This window comes from Ranitomeya imitator, chromosome 1 (assembly GCF_032444005.1).
Source record: "Ranitomeya imitator isolate aRanImi1 chromosome 1, aRanImi1.pri, whole genome shotgun sequence".
Lineage (NCBI taxonomy): Eukaryota > Metazoa > Chordata > Amphibia > Anura > Dendrobatidae > Ranitomeya > Ranitomeya imitator.
In genome coordinates, this window is record NC_091282.1 from 6091282 (window position 1) to 6107527 (window position 16246).

The window sequence follows — 16246 nt, forward strand, 5'->3', positions numbered from 1 at the left end:
CCACCTCACACTTGAAGTGAGTTTGAGGGGCCTATATGACAGAAAATACCCAAAAGTGACATCATATCTAAAGCTAAAGTTTATTAACCATTCAGGTGCTTCCCAGTAAAGTAAGGGGTATTCCCATCACCAAGATCCTGTCCCCAGTATGTAGTAGGCACCATAATAATAATATTGGCCAATACCTCTGTGGTTAAATATGTATATATCTATGTGTGTGTAGTGACATATGTCTAGGGTTATATGTGTAACCAGCAGTAGTTGAACATCTGTCCTGAAACTGCAGGCCTCACAAAGGTCACAGCATACATATCTTGAGAAGGCAGACTAATGTCTCCAATCTCGCCAGGGGGTTGTGCTGGGAACCAAGAAAAAAGGAAAACATTTGACACCTCCTAGCTTTTTGAAGAGATATGTCAATTACAGCCTGACACCATCTATCTGTGAGAACTTTTACACAGGGAATCTCAGCAAATAATATATATTTATTGGGGAAGCGGCAGTGGTCCAATCAAAGACAAGCAATTATAATATTAACCTGAGGGGCTGGTCTAGAAATCTGATCTCCAGAGTAAATCTATCAATTAGGCCTGTATATATAGAATCGTGTTCACATGTGAGGGCAGCCTGGGAAACTGATGTGTTCCAGTCCATTCACTCCACCTCGGAGCAGAAAGCAGACTACAAAGTTAGATGTTTCTGTAAGTTTTCTCCTGTTTATGTTATACCGTTTTGCATAGCTGTATGTCTTTTTATTACCATATTTTTTCTACCTTTTTCTTTACTGTAAGTACTAAATCTTTTTGTATTAAAGCATAAAACTTTAACAAGTTGAACCTTGAATGTTCTAAAGAATCCATAGCTTAAGGTGTGTGAGCCTTATGAGTGGTAGACAGTATTAGTACTATTTCCGGGACTCATCGCCCGTGTATTTGTTGAGTGGTTTGTAAAAAATTAGTCTGCACTGTTATGTTTGCTAATGACAGGTGTTATGAAGGCAATCCAGAAACACAGTGTGCTTAGCGATCAGAGCGCACACAGTGATCTGACAAATACCCAAAAATACAAGAACGAGCTCTGAGACGTGGAAACTCTGTAGACTGCACACCTGATCCTATCCTAAACACAACTAAAAGCGGCTGTGGATTGCGCCTAACAACTACCTAGGCAACTCGGCACAGCCTAAGAAACTAGCTAGCCTGAAGATAGAAAAATAGGCCTGACTTGCCCCAGAGAAATTCCCCAAAGGAAAAGGCAGCCCCCCACATATAATGACTGTGAGTAAGATGAAAAGACAAAACGTAGGGATGAAATAGATTCAGCAAAGTGGGGCCCGATATTCTAGGACAGAGCGAGGACAGTAAAGCGAACTTTGCAGTCTACAAAAAACCCTAAAGCAAAACCACGCAAAGGGGGCAAAAAAAACCCACCGTGCCGAACTAACGGCACGGCGGTACACCCTTTGCGTCTCAGAGCTTCCAGCAAAACAAAAGACAAGCTGGACAGAAAAAAAGCAACAAAAAAGCAAAAAGCACTTAGCTATACAGAGCAGCAGGTCACAGGAACAATCAGGAGAAGCTCAGATCCAACACTGAAACATTGACAAGGAGCAAGGATAGCAGCATCAGGCGGAGTTAAGTAATGAAGCAGTTAACGAGCTCACCAGAACACCGGAGGGAGGAAGCTCAGAAGCTGCAGTACCACTTGTGACCACAGGAGTGAATTCAGCCACAGAATTCACAACACTGCACTCTGCTAAATATAGGTAAGGTGCTGGTGTAACTGACACAGAGTCCCCAATCTCAATAACAAGGGAATACACCGCACTCACGGATGGAATGTTTTGCAAATAAGTCATATAACAATTTTATTTATATACATAGACATTAACGACAACAATGCAGGCACATGCAGCAGAAAGCGTACAGATAAATTGACGTTTCGAACCCAACCGTGTTCTTAATCATAATCTGCTGTGGAAAAATGGAAAAAACATAAAATACATAAATCATAACAAATCATAAATAGCTTATAAGGTAGCAACAACATGAACATAAAAGGCATAGAGCCCATAAAGGTAGCCCCACGAAAAAAAGGGCAGAAAAAAGGTCAGAACATAAACCAGTACCCGGAAGGAACCCAAAGAGAAAGGGTGATAGATAAACCATGAATATGAAAACACCAGGTTATACCGAAGTTCCACCAAGAAATCATCACCAAATCCAAAGGAACACCCTGGAGAAGGACGAGGGAGGTTAGATTTACCTTTCAATAGTCTGCAATGGATAGAAATGTAAACATCCCAGCCGGACAGAATAGTGAACTGAGCCGATATGCTGTGGGAAATGGTGTGACAATCAGGAGAATGCTCTGAGCATAGAAAATAGCCAGACTAGTGTATAATGGGTACCTATAGTAAATGTGGGACGTATCCAGTATGAGGCCAGCTGTCGCTAGGTGGTAGAGCCTGAGGACATGAACGTGTAATCCGAGTCCTGAAAGAATATATATAAAAAAACGCAAAGGGCAAACCGATGTGCGCAAAAACGCATTACCTTGTGGCAGAGTCTTGAAGAGCGGCGCTCCCGCACCTTGCTGTGGAGCATGTATGAGGGGCAATAAGAGCGGTTTTATAGTGAATACCGGAGGTAGCGCCGACCGGAAGTGGCCCATGTGAAACCGGAAGTGACGTCGCGCAATGCCGCAGACACTGCGCATGCGCAAGTGTAACTAAGGACGCCAAATGATACTACATGGCCAGGGAACCTGCGGCGCCATGAAAAGGATCAGGGCTAGGCTAACATGGTGATTGTGAGAAGCATAAGATACACAACTGCGCAGTATGACACGATGACGTCCACAGTCATATAGGCAGCATCAGACAGATGTACCTAAAGCTCTAGCATATATGCTTAATACAATTGGCCAGTGAAACTAGTTAGGATATGGACCACGTAGGAATATGAACAAAAGGCAGAGCCATGGGGATCAGTATTAGATAGAGCTACAGGACGCAAAATATCCGTGTGTACCTGGACTGGGGAGCAGGGAAAGGACTGAGAAGTGGGAGTATCAGATGCTATTCCCACCAATGTGTTGCTAGGCACGGACCTGGGGAGGATGGTGTCCCACTATATTCTTCTCTTGCAAGTAAATGATGCAGAGAAGGTGGAAGAAAGAGACCCACCTGAGATCCCATGCGAGGAGGGAAAATGTCCCAATGCACAAGACTGTAATTATGTGGCAGCTGTGACCCGGAGTCAGGCTATGGCTCAGACTCAGGCCCAGAGATTAGAGGATGAGTCTCAGACAGAACTGCCAGGACAGGAGGCCCATACTGTGGTCCCGGAGCCTCCATACATGGCAGACCCACCAAGGTCCCTGATAACAGACACTGAAGACTCAGCTTCAGACCAGGGCCTAGCAGTCCCACTAGGCCAGGGCCTGCAGGCTGACCGTCAGAGCTTCCAGGAGGCCCTGCAGACAGATGTCACTCTGGAGGAGCTCAGACATCTTGCAGACTGACCCCCTGCTGCTTCTGGCAAAGAGAGTATACTGGGACCAGGGCAGACTGTATACAGACTCTCCCCACGGATACTACAGAATCTTGGGACTATGAACGGCGGCTTATTGAGGATTGCCCATGAAATTCCTTTGGCCGGACACCTTGGAATATGTCACGATTCACACCGTGACCGTCACCCCTACGTCACGGATCGGGGTGACTTTGGGCCAACAGACGGCTATCATATGTGCAGGGGGCTTGTCTTAGTTATCCCTCCACTCCACAATGTGATGAAAAACACACACAAGGCTATTGACCTCTTAGTTTACAGCAGGGGCTTATTTTAGGTATCCCACTGCTCTTCAATATACTACGAACTGCAGGGATTTATGTATATCCCGCTTACAGTTCCACTTAAGACTTGCAGCTCTCTGGCGCCCCCCTTACTCTCAGGTCAGATTAGGTACTGAACCTGGGGTAATTAGTCGCCAGAAAGGCTGCCTGCTATGTACTGGCTATTGGGCACGCTGCAGCGGCACGATTAACTACTCCCGCTCAGGCAGGAACAATAATTATCAATGCCGCAGTCGCTACAATGACACCCAACTACCCAGTACAAAACGTATGCTGCCACCAGCTTTGATTAAACGGGTCCGAAGCTAACCCAAAACAGTAGCGTAATTCCCTTCAGGAGACAGGGTACGTTTTAGAACAGGAGAACGACTCTAGTATTAAATATTATACTCCGTCAAAAGTTTCAGGCAGTGTTTATAAACGGTTATATAAAGATGTTACAATAAGAGACAATTGATATATGTACAAGATAATTATAAAATAAACGGATTAAATAAGAAAAGGTACAACTCACATGTTCTCAGTTCATATCAGTTCAGGCAAAAACCATGCTGGTAAGTGGAGCTCCCAAAAGTCCCAATGCATGTGGTACAGCTCTTCAGAACAGACTCACATGTTCTTACAACAGCAGACTGTGTGCTGGAGTCTGGCCAACCAACTTAATGCTGCAGCCTGTGACATCACTGAAAGGGGTTGGATTACTCCATCCCTCCTACCTCCTCAGTCTGACTAAATGTAAGCTAAATTTGGCTAAGACTTGTAATTCCGCTACCGAACATGTCATGGTCATAACCAACCCAGCATTCATCTCGTCTTAACATTGGCATTCTAATGAGATCAAATATGTCATATGTGTGATGCGTCATTACAGAGAAATCCCTATGTTTTTACCTGATGGCGTTAGAAGCTCATGTTTAGAGTGATGGATAGATCCACCGAGGGAGATTAAGAATATGTATTTTCATGTTCCTATCTTAAATGGTTCGCCTAATATCTTACAAAAACAGAACAAAGGACTTCCATGGATTTGTGGAAACTTCTAGACACTTCTAAACAGTTCTCTACTACAGGTCCTTCTCAAAAAATTAGCATATAGTGTTAAATTTCATTATTTACCATAATGTAATGATTACAATTAAACTTTCATATATTATAGATTCATTATCCACCAACTGAAATTTGTCAGGTCTTTTATTGTTTTAATACTGATGATTTTGGCATACAACTCCTGATAACCCAAAAAACCTGTCTCAATAAATTAGCATATTTCACCCATCCAATGAAATAAAAGTGTTTTTTAATAACAAACAAAAAAACCATCAAATAATAATGTTCAGTTATGCACTCAATACTTGGTCGGGAATCCTTTGGCAGAAATGACTGCTTCAATGCGGCGTGGCATGGAGGCAATCAGCCTGTGACACTGCTGAGATGTTATGGAGGCCCAGGATGCTTCAATAGCGGCCTTAAGCTCATCCAGAGTGTTGGGTCTTGCGTCTCTCAACTTTCTCTTCACAATATCCCACAGATTCTCTATGGGGTTCAGGTCAGGAGAGTTGGCAGGCCAATTGAGCACAGTAATACCATGGTCAGTAAACCATTTACCAGTGGTTTTGGCACTGTGAGCAGGTGCCAGGTCGTGCTGAAAAATGAAATCTTCATCTCCATAAAGCATTTCAGCCGATGGAAGCATGAAGTGCTCCAAAATCTCCTGATAGCTAGCTGCATTGACCCTGCCCTTGATGAAACACAGTGGACCAACACCAGCAGCTGACATGGCACCCCACACCATCACTGACTGTGGGTACTTGACACTGGCCTTCAGGCATTTTGGCATTTCCTTCTCCCCAGTCTTCCTCCAGACTCTGGCACCTTGATTTCCGAATGACATGCAAAATTTGCTTTCATCAGAAAAAAGTACTTGGGACCACTTAGCAACAGTCCAGTGCTGCTTCTCTGTAGCCCAGGTCAGGCGCCTCTGCCGCTGTTTATGGTTCAAAAGTGGCTTTACCTGGGGAATGCGGCACCTGTAGCCCATTTCCTGCACACGCCTGTGCACGGTGGCTCTGGATGTTTCCACACCAGACTCAGTCCACTGCTTCCTCAGGTTCCCCAAGGTCTGGAATCGGTCCTTCTCCACAATCTTCCTCAGGGTCCGGTCTCCTCTTCTCGTTGTACAGCGTTTTCTGCCACATTGTTTCCTTCCAACAGACTTACCATTGAGGTGCCTTGATACAACACTCTGGGAACAGCCTATTTGTTGAAAAATTTCTTTCTGGGTCTTACCCTCTTGCTTGAGGGTGTCAATGATGGCCTTCTTGACATCTGTCAGGTCGCTAGTCTTACCCATGATGGGGGTTTTGAGTAATGAACCAGGCAGGGAGTTTATAAAAGCCTCAGGTATCTTTTGCATGTGTTTAGAGTTAATTAGTTGATTCAGAAGATTAGGGTAATAGGTCGTTTAGAGAACCTTTTCTTGATATGCTAATTTATTGAGACAGGTTTTTTGGGTTATCAGGAGTTGTATCCCAAAATCATCAGTATTAAAACAATAAAAGACCTGACAAATTTCAGTTGGTGGATAATGAATCTATAATATATGAAAGTTTAATTGTAATCATTACATTATGGGAAATAATGACATTGAACACTATATGCTAATTTTTTGAGAAGGACCTGTAGAGGAAGATTCTAGCCTGGTCGTAAAAATTCCTTTCGACAATAAAACTTCCCCACATGCATTGACAAGACAGGCTCTTGCCTGAGTGAAAGGGAAGGGGTTTTTTTTTTTAGCCCACAACCTTGGCGGACAAGAGAAACTAAACTTATATGATATTTCATACAATATCGTGACAGAATATAAAAGACTAAAGCTCACCTGACACATAACTTCTATTGGCCCAAGATGGGGACAGATATTGCCAATTACTGCCGATCGTGCGTAGTTTGTCAGAGAGTTGGGAAGTCGGGGAATATACAGAAAGCTCCATTGATACCACTGCCTGTGATCGATGAACCTTTCCAGCGAGTGGCTGTGGATATCATAGGGCCACTTGAAATTCCTTGCAGCTCTGGCAAAAAGTACATCCTCACAGTGGTGGACTATGCTACACGATACCCGGAATCTGTGGCACTATCCTCCATCCGAGCAGACAAAGTGGCGGATGCTTTACTGACTGTGTTCTCTCGTGTGGGTTTCCCCAGGGAAATATTGACCGATCAGGGAACCCAGTTCATGTCTGATCTGATGGAAAGCCTCTGTGAAAGAATACAAGTACAGCATGTTGTGGCCAGCGCCTATCATCCCCAAACCAACGGACTCTGCCAACGCTTCAATGGAACATTAAAGCAAATGGGAGGAGGGTCAGGGGGCCACTTGATTTGATTAAGGACTGTTGGGAGGACGACCCCAGCACTACTGGAGTCTCAGTGGTCGAATATGTACTGCGGCTCAGAGAGAGAATGCAAAAACTGAGCAACCTGGTCCATGAGAACGTGGCCCAGGCCCAAATTAACCAGAAGGTCTGGTACGACCGTAATGCCAGACTAAGGGCCTATGAGGAAGGGCAGAAGGTTTGGGTGTTGGTCCCTGTTACAGAATAAATTGCAGGCCGCATGGGAGGGACCATATACTGTACATAAGCGGCTGAATGATGTTAATTATGTGGTGACACTAGATGAGCATGCAAAGCGTCAGAAAGTGTTTCATGTAAATATGCTGAAGGCTCATCATGGCAGGGAGACCTGTGTCTTACCTGTCTGTGGCCTGCCTGAAGAGGGGGAGGCTGATCTGTTACTGGATGTGGGGGCCGAGACTCAGTACATGGAGTCCCTGGAGTCAGCAGAGTTTAACCCTGAGCTATCCCACAGTCAGAGTTCTGAGCTGATGGGGGCGCTCAGCAAGTTCAACGAAGTCTTCACAGGGGAGCCTGGGAAGACACACTTAGCAGTTCACCATGTGGACACTGGTACTAATCCCCCAGTACGGCAGTCGGCTGTTATGGCTGGTAATTCAGTACCACAATGGACATAGAGGTCAGTGCACATACAGTGACCTGGCAATAACCCAAAAAATAAGAATGAGCTCTGAGACGTGGGAACTCTGTTGACCGCAATCCCTAATCCTCTCCAACACAACTAGAGGCAGCCGTGGATTGCGCCTAACGCTGCCTATGCAACTCGGCACGGCCTGAGAAACTAGCTAGCCTGAAGATAGAAAATAAGCCTACCTTGCCTCAGAGAAATACCCCAAAGGAAAAGGCAGCCCCCACATATAATGACTGTGAGTTAAGATGAAAAGACAAACGTAGAGATGAAATAGATTTAGCAAAGTGAGGCCCAACTTCCTGAGCAGAGCGAGGATAGCAAAGGTAACTTTGCGGTCAACACAAAACCTTACAAAATCCATGCAAAGGGGGCAAAAAGACCCTCCGTACCGAACTAACGGCACGGAGGTACACCCTCTGCGTCCCAGAGCTTCCAACAAGCAGAAAAAAACAAATAGACAAGCTGGAATGAAAAAAAACAGCAAACAAATAGCAAAGAGGAACTTAGCTATGCAGAGCAGCAGGCCACAGGAACGATCCAGGAGGAAACTGGTCCAACACTAGAACATTGACTGGAAGCCAGGATCCAAGCACCAGGTGGAGTTAAATAGGGTAGCACCTAACGACTTCACCATATATACCTGAGGAAGGAAACTCAGAAGCCGCAGTACCACTTTCCTCCACAAACGGAAGCTCACAGAGAGAATCAGCCGAAGTACCACTTGTGACCACAAGAGGGAGCTCTGCCACAGAATTCACAACAGTACCCCCCCCTTGAGGAGGGGTCACCGAACCCTCACCAGAGCTCCCAGGACGACCAGGATGAGCCATATGAAAGTCACGAACAAGATCGGGAGCATGGACATCAGAGGCAAAGACCCAGGAATTATCTTCCTGAGCATAACCCTTCCACTTAACCAGATACTGGAGTTTCCGTCTAGAAACACGAGAATGCAAAATCTTCTCCACAATATACTCCAACTCCCCCTCCACCAAAACCGGGGCAGGAGGATCAACAGATGGAACCACGGGTGCCACGTATCTCCGCATCAATGACCTATGGAATACGTTATGTATGGAAAAAGAATCTGGAAGGGTCAGACGAATAGACACAGGATTAAGGACCTCAGAAATCCTATACGGACCAATAAAACGAGGTTTAAACTTAGGAGAGGAGACCTTCATAGGAATATGACGAGAAGATAACCAAACCAAGTTCCCAACCCGAAGTCGGGGACCCACACAGCGTCTGCGATTAGCGAAACGTTGAGCCTTCTCCTGGGACAAGGTCTAATTGTCCACTACATGAGTCCAAATCTGCTGCAACCTGTCCACCACAGTATCCACACCAGGACAGTCCGAAGACTCAACCTGCCCTGAAGAGAAACGAGGATGGAACCCAGAGTTGCAGAAAAACGGTGAAACCAAGGTAGCCGAGCTGGCCCGATTATTAAGGGCGAACTCAGCCAAAGGCAAAAAGGACACCCAGTCATCCTGATCAGCAGAAACAAAGCATCTCAGATATGTTTCCAAGGTCTGATTGGTTCGTTCGGTCTGGCCATTAGTCTGAGGATGGAAAGCCGAGGAAAAAGACAAGTCAATGCCCATCCTACCACAAAAGGCTCGCCAAAACCTCGAAACAAACTGGGAACCTCTGTCAGAAACGATATTCTCTGGAATGCCATGTAAACGAACCACATGCTGGAAAAACAATGGCACCAAATCAGAGGAGGAAGGCAATTTAGACAAGGGTACCAAATGGACCATCTTAGAGAAGCGATCACAGACCACCCAAATGACTGACATCTTTTGAGAGACGGGAAGATCTGAAATAAAATCCATAGAGATATGTGTCCAAGGCCTCTTCGGGACCGGCAAGGGCAAAAGCAACCCACTGGCACGAGAACAGCAGGGCTTAGCCGAGCACAAATCCCACAGGACTGCACAAAAGTACGCACATCCCGCGACAGAGATGGCCACCAAAAGGATCTAGCCACTAACTCTCTGGTACCAAAGATTCCAGGATGACCAGCCAACACCGAACAATGAACCTCAGAGATGACTTTATTCGTCCACCTATCAGGGACAAACAGTTTCTCCGCTGGGCAACGATCAGGTTTATTAGCCTGAAATTTCTGCAGCACCCGCCGCAAATCAGGGGAGATGGCAGACACAATTACTCCCTCTTTGAGGATACCCGCCGGCTCAGATACACCCGGATAGTCGGGCACAAAACTCCTAGACAGAGCATCCACCTTCACATTTTTAGAGCCCGGAAGGTATGAAATAAAGTCAAAACGGGCAAAAAACAACGACCAACGAGCTTGTCTAGGATTCAACCGCTTGGCGGACTCGAGATAAGTCAAGTTCTTATGATCAGTCAAGACCACCACGCGATGCTTAGCTCCTTCAAGCCAATGACGCCACTCCTCGAATGCCCACTTCATGGCCAGCAACTCTCGATTGCCCACATCATAATTTCGCTCAGCAGGCGAAAACTTCCTGGAAAAGAAGGCGCATGGTTTCATCACCGAGCAATCAGAACTTCTCTGCGACAAAACAGCCCCTGCTCCAATCTCAGAAGCATCAACCTCGACCTGGAACGGAAGCAAAACATCTGGCTGACACAACACAGGGGCAGAAGAAAAACGACGCTTCAACTCTTGAAAAGCTTCCACAGCAGCAGAAGACCAATTGACCACATCAGCACCTTTCTTGGTCAAATCGGTCAATGGTTTAGCAATACTAGAAAAATTGCAGATGAAGCGACGATAAAAATTAGCAAAGCCCAGGAACTTTTGCAGACTTTTCAGAGATGTCGGCTGAGTCCAATTATGGATGGCTTGGACCTTAACAGGGTCCATCTCGATAGTAGAAGGGGAAAAGATGAACCCCAAAAATCAAACCTTCTGAACACCAAAGAGACACTTTGATCCCTTTACAAACAAAGAATTAGCACGCAGGACCTGAAACACCGTTCTGACCTGCTTCACATGAGACTCCCAATCATCCGAGAAGATCAAAATGTCATCTAAGTACACAATCAGGAATTTATCCAGGTACTCTCGGAAGATGTCATGCATAAAGGACTGAAACACTGATGGAGCATTGGCAAGTCCGAACGGCATTACAAGATACTCAAAATGGCCCTCGGGCATATTAAATGCAGTTTTCCATTCATTGCCTTGCTTAATTCGCACAAGATTATACGCACCACGAAGATCTATCTTGGTGAACCAACTAGCCCCCTTAATCCGAGCAAATAAATCAGAAAACAATGGCAAGGGGTACTGAAATTTAACCGTGATCTTATTCAGAAGGCGGTAATCTATACAAGGTCTCAGTGAACCATCCTTCTTGGCTACAAAAAAGAACCCTGCTCCCAATGGCGACGACGACGGGCGAATATGCCCCTTCTCCAAAGACTCCTTCACATAACTCCGCATAGCGGCGTGCTCAGGCACAGATAAATTAAACAGTCGACCTTTTGGGAATTTACTACCAGGAATCAAATCGATAGCACAATCATAATCCCTATGCGGAGGTAGGGTATCGGACTTGGGCTCATCAAATAGATCCCGGTAATCAGACAAGAATTCTGGGACCTCAGAAGGGGTGGATGACGAAATAGACAGAAATGGGACATTACCATGTACCCCCTGACAACCCCAGCTGGACACAGACATGGATTTCCAATCTAATACTGGATTATGGACTTGTAGCCATGGCAACCCCAACACGACCACATCATGCAGATTATGCAACACCAGAAAGCGAATAACCTCCTGATGTGCAGGAGCCATGCACATGGTCAGCTGGGTCCAGTACTGAGGCTTATTCTTGGCCAAAGGCGTAGCATCAATTCCCCTCAATGGAATAGGACACTGCAAGGGCTCCAATACAAACCCACAACGCTTAGCATACTCTAAGTCCATCAAATTCAGGACAGCGCCTGAATCCACAAATGCCATGACAGAATAAGATGACAAAGAGCAGATCAAGGTTACGGACAAAAGAAATTTTGACTGTACCGTACTAATGGTGGCAGACCTAGCGAACCGCTTAGTGCGCTTAGGACAATCAGAGATAGCATGAGTGGAATCACCACAGTAGAAACACAGCCCATTCAGACGTCTGTGATCTTGCCGTTCAACTCTGGTCAAAGTCCTATCGCACTGCATAGGCTCAGGTCTAAGCTCAGGTAATACCGCCAAATGGTGCACAGTTTACGCTCGCGCAAGCGTCGACCGATCTGAATGGCCAAAGACATAGACTCATTCAGACCAGCAGGCATAGGAAATCCCACCATGACATCCTTAAGGGCTTCAGAGAGACCTTTTCTGAAAATAGCTGCGAGCGCAGATTCATTCCATTGAGTGAGTACGGACCACTTTCTAAACTTCTGACAATAAATCTCTATCTCATCCTGACCCTGACACAGAGCCAGCAAATTCTTCTCTGCCTGATCCACAGAATTAGGCTCATCGTACAGCAATCCGAGCGCCAGGAAAAACGCATCGATATTACTTAATGCAGGATCTCCTGACGCAAGAGAAAATGCCCAGTCCTGAGGGTCGCCACGCAAAAAAGAAATAACGATCCTAACTTGTTGAACTGGGTCACCAGAGGAACGAGGTTTCAAAGCCAGAAATAGTTTGCAATTATTTTTGAAACTCAGAAATTTAGTTCTGTCTCCAAAAAACAAATCAGGAATAGGAATTCTCGGTTCTAACATAGAATTCTGAACCACAAAGTCTTGAATACTTTGTACTCTTGCCGTGAGCTGATCCACACATGATGACAGACCTTTAATGTCCATTGCTACACCTGTGTCCTGAACCACCTGAAAAAAGGCAAAACACAGTGCAAAGAAAAAAAAATGGTCTCAGAACTTCTTTTTTCCCTCTATTGAGAATCATTAGTACTTTTGGCTTCCAGTACTGTTATGGCTGGTAATTCAGTACCACAATGGACATAGAGTTCAGTGCACATACAGTGACCTGGCAATAACCCAAAAAATAAGAACGAGCTCTGAGACGTGGGAACTCTGTTGACCGCAATCCCTAATCCTCTCCAACACAACTAGAGGCAGCCGTGGATTGCGCCTAACGCTGCCTATGCAACTCGGCACGGCCTGAGAAACTAGCTAGCCTGAAGATAGAAAATAAGCCTACCTTGCCTCAGAGAAATACCCCAAAGGAAAAGGCAGCCCCCACATATAATGACTGTGAGTTAAGATGAAAAGACAAACGTAGAGATGAAATAGATTTAGCAAAGTGAGGCCCAACTTCCTGAACAGAGCGAGGATAGCAAAGGTAACTTTGCGGTCAACACAAAACCCTACAAAATCCACGCAAAGGGGGCAAAAAGACCCTCCGTACCGAACTAACGGCACGGAGGTACACCCTCTGCGTCCCAGAGCTTCCAACAAGCAGAAAAAACAAATAGACAAGCTGGAATGAAAAAAAAACAGCAAACAAATAGCAAAGAGGAACTTAGCTATGCAGAGCAGCAGGCCACAGGAACGATCCAGGAGGAAACTGGTCCAACACTAGAACATTGACTGGAAGCCAGGATCCAAGCACCAGGTGGAGTTAAATAGGGTAGCACCTAACGACTTCACCATATATACCTGAGGAAGGAAACTCAGAAGCCGCAGTACCACTTTCCTCCACAAACGGAAGCTCACAGAGAGAATCAGCCGAAGTACCACTTGTGACCACAAGAGGGAGCTCTGCCACAGAATTCACAACAGTCTGCGTACCGTGTGTCAGCAGAGGTGAAGGCACACATGAGGGAACAGGTAGAGGAGATGCTGAAACTCAAGGTGATACAAAAATCCCAGAGTGCCTGGGCCTCGCCTGTGGTTCTTGTCCTAAAAAAGGACCGTACTACCCGGTTCTGTGTAGACTACAGGAAATTAAATGTATTGACTACATGTGAGGTCTACCCCATGCCGAGGATAGATGAGCTATTAGAGCAGCTAGCTAAAGCATCGTACCTCACCATCATGGACCTAAGTAGGGGATATTGGCAGATACCCCTGACGTGAAGAAGTGGCTTATGCCACCATTGAAAAGGAATGGCAATTGTGTGGGCTCTGCAGAAGCTGCAACCATAACTCTATGGGCATTACCTGCACCGTGATCACAGATCATAACCCATTGAGTTGGCTCCACAGAGTAGTTGGGGACAATGTGAAATTGCTTAGATGGAGTCTGATATTACAGCAATACGATTTCACAATTCAGCATTAGAAGGGAGTCGATCATGGCAATGCTGATGGCTTATTTCGCCAAGATGGGGCGGAACCAGATACACGCTCGGGAGGTGACCTGTAAGTCAACCCCCATGCAAGTTCATAAGTGGGAGGTGTAGTGAAATATGTATATATCTATATTTGTGTAGTGACATATGTCTAGGGTTATATGTGTGACCAGCAGTAGTTGAACATCTGTCCTGAAACTGCAGGCCTCACAAAGGTCACAGCATACATATCTTGAGAAGGCAAACTACTGTCTCCAATCTCGCCAGGGGATCGTGCTGGGAACCAAGAAAAACATTTGACATATCCTAGCTCTTTGAAGAGAGATGTCAATTACAGTCTGACACCATCTATCTGTGAGAACTTTTACACAGGGAATCTCAGAGCAAATAATATATTCATTGGGGGAGCGGCCGCAGTCCAATCAAAAACAAGCAATTATGATATTAACCTGAGGGGCTAGTCTATAAATCTGATCTCCCGAGTAAAACTGTAAATTAGGCCTGTATACATAGAATCGTGTTCACACGTGAGGGCAGCCTGAGAAACTGATGTGTTCCAGTCCATTCACCCGCCCCCCTCCCTCAGGGAGCAGAAGCAAACTACAAGTTAGCTATTTCTGTAAGTTTTCTCCTGTTTATTTTACACTAGTTGTCTTTTTATACCTATTTCTTTACTGTAAGCACTGAATCTTTTTGTATTAAAGCATAAAACTTTAACAAGTTGAACCTTGAATGTTCTAAAGAATCCATAGCCAAAGGTGTGTGATCCGTATGAGTGGTAGACCGTATTAGTAATATTTCCGGGACTCATCGCCCGTGTATTCGGTGAGTGGTGGCAGCGTGTATGAGCGGGTGTGTGGCCTGGGTCAGTGTGTGATTTATGCTCCCATTACAGCATAGGACAGAGGTTGAATACTGGACTGAAAGTGGGGAGATAGATTAACCCATGCAGGCGCAACCCCAAGTCACGTGTGAGAGTGGACACGTGACAAATTAGTGACAGCATGAAGAGGGATTCGCGATAACCTCCAGTTAGAAATGTGGTATAGTTCTTCTGATTGACCACGTCTCTTCCTCATGTGCAGACATTGCAGGACCTTACTTTATCTATGGTTGCCATGGATGGTAGCACAATAAGCTGCAATGACTGATAAAATAGGCAAACAGCAGCTTTTCAACAATTCACAAACATCAATTCACATCTACAACAACAGTCTCTGTTCCGACTCGTATGAACAATAGCTCGTTTCCCCGAACTTATTAACCCCTTCACCCCTGGGCCATTTTTGCGTTTTTGTTTTCGCTGCCCTTCTTCCCAGAGCCATAACTTTTTTTATTTTTCCGTCAATATGGCCATGTGAGGGCTTGATTTTTGCGGGACGAGTTGTACTTTTGAACGACATCATTGGTTTTATCAGGTCGTTTACTAGAAAATGGGAAAAAAAATGTCAAGGGCGGTGAAATTGCAGAAAAAGTGCAATCCCACACTGGTTTTTTTGTTTGTTTTTTTACCATGTTCACCAAATGCTAAAACTGACCTGGCATTATGATTCTTTACGTCATTACGTGTTCACACGTGAAACATGTCTAGGGTCTGTTTTATTTCTGTGGTGAAGTTCCAGTTGTGTAGAATCAGACGCCATGTTCGATCCCGATGGTGTAATCAGACACTGCCCAAAGCCCCTTTTCACGTTTAACCCCTTCATGACCATGGGATTCTTCATTTTTCTGTGTTCGTTTTTCGCTCCCCTCCTTCCCAGAGCCATAACTTTTTTATTTTTCCGTCAATTTGGCCACGTTGGGGCTTATTTTTTGCGGGACGAGTTGTACTTTTGAACGACATCATTGGTTTTACCATGTCTTGTACTAGAAAATGGGAAAAAAATTCCAAGTGCGGTGAAATTGCAAAAAAAGTGCAGTCCCACACTTGTTTTTTGTTTGGCTTTTTTGCTAGGTTCACTAAATGCTAAAACTGACCTGCCATTATTCTCCAGGTCATTACGAGTTCATAGACACCAAACATGACTAGGTTATTGTTTATCTAAGTGGTGAAAAAAAATTCCAAACTTTGCTA